The 8,735-nt window shown below is 41.3% G+C and overlaps 1 long non-coding RNA gene across 1 annotated transcript; it reads left to right on the plus strand.

Moving 5' to 3' along the window:
• The first annotated feature begins 4,649 nt into the window (after positions 1-4,649).
• LOC124285338 lies at positions 4,650-7,423 on the plus strand. Its single transcript, XR_006900796.1, has 3 exons — positions 4,650-4,897; positions 7,082-7,165; positions 7,387-7,423. It is a non-coding gene; the product is annotated as an uncharacterized LOC124285338 (long non-coding RNA).
• The last annotated feature ends 1,312 nt before the right edge of the window (positions 7,424-8,735 follow it).

Below are 8,735 nucleotides of genomic sequence, written 5' to 3' on the forward strand. Positions count from 1 at the left end.
TGATGGATGCAGTTGGTTCCCCTTCTAATTTATTAGGAGTTTAATTAACTGAGAAGATGAGATCTTCTCAACAATTTAGTCCTTACCATGTTTTTCGACATAATCTGACAAAGACAGACAAAGCCTGTAACAACATAGTTAAAACAAGCCTACCCAACTTGATCAAATAGGATTAAGTTAATCCTGCTTTGGAGGTTACAGTATAAGCATGCTAACTGCTTCCCAAAGCAAAATAAAACAATATCATTGTACTTGTCTTGTAGTCTTTATTGGATGAGAAGACTCAAAACATACTATACACAGAAGTAGATGCACAGGTATATACTAATATATATATATAATTTTTTAAAATTTGAGCCCTTGGGAAATCCCTAATCCCGTAGCCCCATGGTGTATACTACTACTGAGGTGCATGCAAAATTTGATGAAAATAGGTCGAATAGTTTCTGAAATATTGACTTTTAAGTAAGCATGGGGTCGGTTGGGAAAAAGGCTCAGGTCGCCTCGGGGGTGGTTGCTCATCCGAGCGCTGTACAGGCGGACGAGTCGCAGTGTGTGTGTCTCTCTCGGCTTGGTGTACTGGTGGCTGGCAGCTACATTAAGCAGAAAAGTAAGCATGCAAGACCGATAAAAAATCGGTGTTCCTATTCCTACAGTACTGCCTACAGGTTAAAACAACATGATACGATCCAGTGATCGGGAAGTGAATACACCGATCTGACCTGTTCTACCCCTGCTAAAATGAACTTGACTAGTTAGCTGGTTAATTCTATGGTGTCTTCCCACTCTGCCTACAGGAGTTTAAAAAAATGACAAGTGTTGGTTGGTAGGACATCTTTATTCATTTTGAGAATTTTCAGACTTTACATGGAGACATGGATTTAACATGAAAAACTGATAGGTTTTACAGTCTTTCAGTGGTTTTACAGTCTTTTCACACACAACTGACAATCACTTTGCAAACTTGATGAGATGTCCAGCAGCATCAATGTACTGCAGAGGCGTTTTTCTGCCGCTCTGGAGGTGCTCCTTCAGACTCAGAAGTCTCGCATCGAGCTCTCTGTAAACACGCTTGCGTGACTTGGGGAGGGCACCACAGTCGAGCTGAGCACGTTTAGCTTTGTCTACGGCTTCGATTTTCTTGATGTTGCAGATGAAGAGGTAGATGTTTGAGTGGGCTTTGGCAATAAGGTTTTTCAGCTTCAGGTGCCACCCCTCAAGGTGGTTGTTAGTCCGCGGGCCAATATTTCCATACTGCTTCCAGATCAGTACCGGAAAACGTGCCTCATTAGTCCACCCATGTACTCGTGACGTAGTCGTTGAAGTTCCTGACCTGCTCTGTCTCCAGGCCTTCGTCCATGGCAACGATCCAAGTGTCCTGCACCATGTCCCGTGGAAGTAGTGGAAGGGCAACTGCTCTCCTGACATGGGTCTGCACCTGTGGAATGTCCTTGTAGTCGTTTGTCAGTCCTTTCTCAGCCACATTTCGCCACACAGCCTGAGTGAAGTGGAAGAAGCATCCACACACTTCACAATCCTCATAGATTTCCTCCACTGCCCTGATGGCTGACACCTCAAAGTCTATCTGGATTTCACTAGGTGCAAGTTCACCCCCTAATTTGTCCCTAACAACATCATTCAACAACGTGAATAGTCTGACATAGGTAGCCCTCGTACGATTTGGCAACAGCGCTTGCACACATAGATACATATCCCCATTCACCATACAGTGAATGACATACAGCTGGTCCCATAGGGCTTGTGCAACATGGAAAGTTCCATCCATATACCACTTGTGGGCACTGTGGAGCATGTTTAGCATGTCCTCTGAAGCAAAAGCCAGTATCTTGTCGTCGTCGTCGTCACCATCATCAATGCACAAGAATTGCTGTCCATCTTTTGTCGGAGTCCATGGTTCTTCGAGTTGAACATCAGCTAGAGACTTGGGTAGGTTTGGCAGAACTTTGCTTCTGTGCCGGTAGAGGGAGGACTTTACACTCGAAAACGATCGTACAGACGCTGGGTCAGCAACCTCGGACAACTCTTCATCGTACAGCTGCTGAATGGATGTGACGTCCTCTGTACACGCTGACGCAGTCTGCTAAGGAGTCGAATATCATCTTCAGATTCCACTGGGACATGGTTGTGCGGTGTTGTTGATTTCATGAAGTCTCCAGTAGTGTAGAACAGCGGCCTTTGCATTCAGAATGTACACACTTCTAATGTGTTGTGGTCTGTCGTCTGACGTTTAGGCGATATTGGTACCCATCAAAGAAAACTTGCTGTCCTCCTGCTTGAGAAGTGATGAATTGAACGCGTTGAACATTTGCCATCGTGTGATGGATGCAGTTGGTTCCCCTTCTAATTTATTAGGAGTTTAATTAACTGAGAAGATGAGATCTTCTCAACAATTTAGTCCTTACCATGTTTTTCGACATAATCTGACAAAGACAGACAAAGCCTGTGACAACATAGTTAAAACAAGCCTACCCAACTTGATCAAATAGGATTAAGTTAATCCTGCTTTGGAGGTTACAATATAAGCATGCTAACTGCTTCCCAAAACAAAATAAAACAATATCATTGTACTTGTCTTGTAGTCTTTATTGGATGAGAAGATTCAAAACATACTATACACAGAAGTAGATGCACAGGTATATACTAATATAATCCCCCCTAACTATCCCTTACTCCAAACAAAGCATCCCTTCTTGATACTCGGGCTGTTCCATTATTCTACAGGGGAAAAAATCTTTTCCAACGCTGCCTACAATGTTTTTGTTGGCAGTTTGGGATGCAGGCAGTTTGGAACTGTAGGCAGTATGGGACCTAACCAAAAAATCATGACGAGAAACTATCATCACACGGCGGGTGATGTGTAAGGGGCTGTGTCGTGAGGTACGATAATCAACTCCTCTCGGACGAATGCTCTCGGCGGCCCGTCTTTCAAGTAGTACAAGTTCGGTTCGCCGTCTTTGATGTCAACCAGGTCGATGTTGTACGTTTTCATGGAACATATAGGATCGGTGCGCGTTTTCTGCTGTCCCTCGTATTCGCCCGGCTGGTATAAGTCCGGTAATGTTTTCTCTGTTTTATCGCGACGTGCCGCCGCCGCTGGTGACGATTCGACTGATTTCATTTTGATGGCTTCGAGGGGTCTTTTGACCCACGAGTCTGGCTTAAATGGACATATACCATTTCCCGACATCAGCATGGAATAGAAACACCTGTACAAACAGTATCCATGCATTATGTAGGCATTAGATAACCAAGATGAGGAGTTAGAGTTCCTATCAAGGCTATGTCGTAGATTCATCAAGAGTGGCAATATATTATTTACAGAAACTAAGCGTACGGCTAAAAGCATTCCTTAATTGGCACATAGTTGGTTGGTTTGTTGTTTTACGCCGCACTCAGCAATATTCCAGCTATAGGCCTGCGGTCTATAAATAATCAAGACTGGACCAGGCAATTCAGTGATCAACAGCATGAGCATCAATCTACGCAACTGGGATACAATGACATGTGTCAAGAAAATCAGCGAGCCAGACCACCCGATCCGTTAGTCACCTCTTACGACAAGCTTGGGTAACCAGGATCTTCACGGGTGATTGGCAAATAATTATATGGTGCACATGCAATTCAGATTTCCAGACTTTCGGGCTTTTTGACAAATTTACAATAACTTTACTCAACAAACACAATATCCAGCTGGAAGGTGTTTATGGTCATTTGTCAGCCATCGAACAGTGGCGTCTTTGGTTTGATAAAGAGTGATTTTCTCAAATAAAATCCGTTTTGACGCAAGGTACACTGACTAAACTTTATGTTATGCCCGGCTAACCTAATTGCCCATAATAACTGAAACCTTCGGTGCCATATATCGGTCAGCAATATGACGTCATCGGTAAAGAAAATTAGTTTCATTTGTTGAATCATCAATAAACGCATTTTAATGAACATAGCTAACAAGGTATTGACAGAGTATGAAACTCTTCTTGACAGCATGGTACTTCCAATTTTTTACACACTGAGCAGAAACTTTAGGATATGCCACCAAACAAATTTAGAGAAAAGCAAATGAAATATTTCAAGAGAATACTTTATCAGTTGAATTCGGCCAGTGACAATGACTTCTAGAGGAATGTGAATGACATTAATTCTACATAAGTTGCCTTTTGACGAGTACCAAATACTGGACAACAGAAACTAACTAAAATATGACCAAAGAAATGTCACCCTTTCATCCCAGGTACTAACTTGGCCGTCTCCCATTTGTTCTCGGTGCCTTTGGTTAAGTACATCCTTATCTGTTGATGGGCTTTGTGGCAGTTCCCATGCTTTTTTGCAGTCCTTTTCATCTCTTGGTAATTCCGGAACCTGCAGTTTTGGACAAAGTCTCTTTCGCCATCTGGGCTGTGTGTAATAGGGGTAAGGACCCTGAGCTGATGATGTTAAAAACGAGCCAGACGGTGCCATTACTCGCCTGGTAACCTGAACCTGCTTCAGCAACCCATGCTTGAGGCAAATAACGGGGATCGGGATTGGTTGACACATGTCATCGTATCCCAATTGCGTAGATCGATGCTCATGCTGTTGATCACTGGATTGTCTGGTCCAGAAGTGATTATTTACATACCGCCGCCATATAGCTGGAATCCCAGATAGCATTCCGACGTTGGCCCAACGTTGGCAATGGTTGGCAACGTCGCGGTCGGATTTCATACGTTGGCCAGACGTTGGCCCAACATCGGGGAAGCATCGCGGATATTTTATTCAAGGGACGCTACTCCAAACTGTTAGCTTTTCCTAGAGGGCGCTCAGATTCTTCGAGCACACGACGCGACATGATAACAAGCTTGGCCATCGGAGTACAGGTTTCCTCGAATATATAGCGGTAAGTGTTTCATTTTTTGTTTTCATTATGTTCAACTCTATTTCCGAACTGTGCCCACCGAAAAACAGTCATGGTTCATTCAGAAATACCAACGTGAATGATTATTTACTTGAAATTGAAAACATGCCATGACTGTTAAATGACCACATCGCAGTTCTCGGCAAAGGAAATTCATGTCTGAAGCCCAATAAGTACATGTATATGATCACACTGGTGGCTTTGAAAATCAAGCATTCAAGCATCAAAAGAAAATCGAGCTTGTCAGTATCAATAAGTTGGTTATGATCGAGAGTGCATATAAGTTTAAAGTTTACAAGTCGGCGAGTAACCCTCGCCTGCTCGCTGTATCGCGCGTAAATACGCTGTAGTGTGGATCTAACTTTGAAATACAGTCCGGAGATCACGAGCCGTCCATCCACCTACATGACCACCGAATGATCACGATAGTGGCATTTGTTATACGATGGTTGATTGTGGCAACGGTAAAAACATATTACAGTTAGAGTCAGTGCTCCTAAGTACGTACGGTTTTGGTCCTTAAATGAATGCGCCACTTACTTCCGTTACCAGTTTTGGAATGTCATATACCAGAATGAAGCTCATCCAATGGGGAGTCTGAATATAGCAACCGGTTCATTATACGGGTTTCAGTTTATCATCCCTGTTAACTTTTCCACGCAAACCTCTATGCCCCTAATGCCGTACGGAATCACTGTAATACCGTACACCTAACCTCTCAATATCGTACAGGGTGCTCAATACCGTACATACTGAATTATATGTTATTAAATATTGAATTTCTAGACAAAAGCAATATTTGTTTTGCATTTCACTTTGTAAGTGTTTGTAAATAAAGTAAACGGTGTCTCTATAGGGGGCGTGCATGGATATTACATTGATTGACAGCTCATACACCCTCAATAGCTCTGCTGTCAAATGCCAACAGTGGTATCGCCGGTGACTACATGGCGAAGTTTTAAATAATTCCAAATAAGTAGTTTTTGTGTTCATTTAATTCGTAAATGTATAGCATGCATGCATTATTCCATAATGTGTGTAATATACAACATTCTGGCCGTTTTATTGTATATTCCAGTGTCTGTGTTCACTTTTTGTACATACCGTAATCAATCAACAGGTGTCCAAGGTAACGAAGGCGTGGCTTGCGAAAATCTCGAGTGCGAGCGAAAAGAACGCGCCTGCGCAGGCAACCGTGAAGTTAACCAATAAAAACCGTTCGTGTGATCACGTGATAGCGTGACGATTGGATCCTATAAATAACACCAGGAAACACCGGAAAAGGTATCGGCTTGAGACAAAAACATTGATGAAATGGATTAATCAGTAGATTTATTTACATGTAGTGTACGGAACTTCGGGCACCGTACGGATTTCGGAGCACTGTATACAGTAGCAGTCATCCATGTAATCGACGTGCGGAGCTTCACTGGTGTAAGCGAATCGCGAGTTCAGTTTTCGATCACTGTCTGGGCGTGTACAGACAAGTGCCGGTTATATTCGGACACTTCACGTAATTTCCATAGGCTAACATGTTATTTCAGTGCAGCATAAATAATTTTCATGAAGTGAGTTTAGGATGAATCTTTGTAAAATGTGACACTCAGACAGGCAAATGTGAAATCAGCTTGGCTCTTCGCACATAATTTCAGTTCAATTTTCCGACCACTATTTAAATAATTGTTGCCATTCGATAAATAAGCAGCAGAAAAGTAAACAGAAATTATGTGACCGTAGGTAAGATGATTCCTCACGAATGTGCAAAATTTGACTTTCATCTTACAAAAATTAAATCAATGAAAATTATTTATGCTAAACTGAATTAACACGTATGTCTATGGAAACAAAGTCGCTTCAGTATGCAAACATATATAGTTGATACGACTGCATTGTGTTTTCGACATTTTCTGATATTATCTAAGCTATGCTATGTTACAAATTTCCCCAACATCTGAATAATTACAAAACATTTATTATTTTGCATTTATTCTATATTTGAATTACCAGGTTTAATAGAATGAAAGATACAATAGAAAGGTAAATTTACTGCTTTATAGTAATCACCATATATACTTAAACTGACACCAGTTACATCATTCTTTTAAGAAATGGGGTTAATCTACATTGGTTAAAGTAAGAAAGTGATAACTTGTGGTTTCTCTGCAGGTGATGTTTACAGTTTGTGGCAGCATAGTCACTTGAAGTACAGAACATGGAGTGGTGATTCCAACTGCTGTACCCATACAAAAGGTATGCACAATGCAAAAAAAATGGAAACATCTTCCAGAATGAAATATCTAAATAAAAACTGAATTTTAAAACTTGATATATCCAAATCATTTAAGTATTTTTCTCCTGTGATTCAGTGACACCATATATCCATTGATGTTTTAAAAAGGAGCCAATGTTTGTTTACATCAATAATAGATGTCTTGTGAAGTCATTAGATGTTTATGTCATTTTTTTTTCAGAGGCCAAGGCACAAGCACAGACCTTGTATACAGATGATCTCCTGTGATTATTTCTTTCTCCTCCTCATGTGATAATTGAAAATATAAGGATGCCCTGCCACTCAGTCCAAGTCCTGACTTGTAATTTAAGAAATAAATTAAGATAATCTAAACCAGAATTATCTGTTGTTCATTTTGTTGCTGTCATAATCAAACTTTTAACTGATCAAGAAAATGGATTGTGGGGCATCAGATGCAGAGACTATTTTGCTGCTCTCACTCTGGCCCTTGGTGTTAAATGTGTGGGGTAAGGCCAAGAAAAATTTTAATGTTTCAAATCATTGTGTTGGGATTTCGTCCAGGGTCTGCTGCCTAATGGTTTTCTATTTAAAAATCAACTATTTTTTAATATCGTTTGTGATAAATATAGACTTGAAAATTGTTTTGAAATATGCATAATATTTTAACTAATTGTATTCAGAAACACTTTAATTTTTTCTTGAGCCTACATAAAGCTGTCCAGTGGTGTCCAGCTAAGACAGAGAGAGTGAATTCAACTTGAAGAATGTATTGCGTGCTATGTGATAGTATTGCGAGATTTGTACAAACATTTCAGGGTAGGTAAGAGGTATTGAGGAATGAAACAGACGTTGAACCAACGTTGGGCAACGTTTCTTTGCCAACGTTGGCCCGACGGTCACGATTACGTTGGGTCAACGTAAGTGGTGACGTTGGGCCAACGTCAGAATGCTAGCTGGGATATTGCTGACTGGGGCATTAAACACCAAACTCACTCACGCACGCACGCACACACACAACCCCCCCAAAAAAACAAAAAAACAAAAACCAACAACAAAACCAACAACAACAAAAACAGCGTAGAATGAATGGATCTCGGCGTTAAATCTCGAGGCATGGCAAACATGACAAAAAAAGGACTCATGATATCTTTTTTCGTTTACGATATACTGTTTCTGCCAAGGAAAGACATCCGCTGATCAGGTGTTGGGCAGTCTCAGCATTTTGTTTTACAGATTAAAACATGCTAACAGGAAACAGAAACACCGAATTGTTGTTTTTTATCCAGACTGTATGCAGAAAACGTATGTGGGGATGAGCGAGGTTCAACTGTATACGCGGATGTAAGGTGGAATCTTTAGTATCGTTGTGTAACCAACAGAAGTTCCGCAGAAGATACATGTATGTTTGCCTTGAATGGTCCCACCAGCTGACATTGATGTTTATCTCGTGTGTAACTGATGGCCGCACATCGTGGTTCTTCTCGGCAGGCCACGGCACATCTCAGTTTTGACCTTGTAGTGACCACAACATAGGATGTTCGGCCCTTGTACAGGAACCGTGGTGTTCTT

This window comes from Haliotis rubra, unplaced genomic scaffold (assembly GCF_003918875.1).
Source record: "Haliotis rubra isolate DU_JTF1 unplaced genomic scaffold, ASM391887v1 Scf359, whole genome shotgun sequence".
Taxonomy (NCBI): domain Eukaryota; kingdom Metazoa; phylum Mollusca; class Gastropoda; order Lepetellida; family Haliotidae; genus Haliotis; species Haliotis rubra.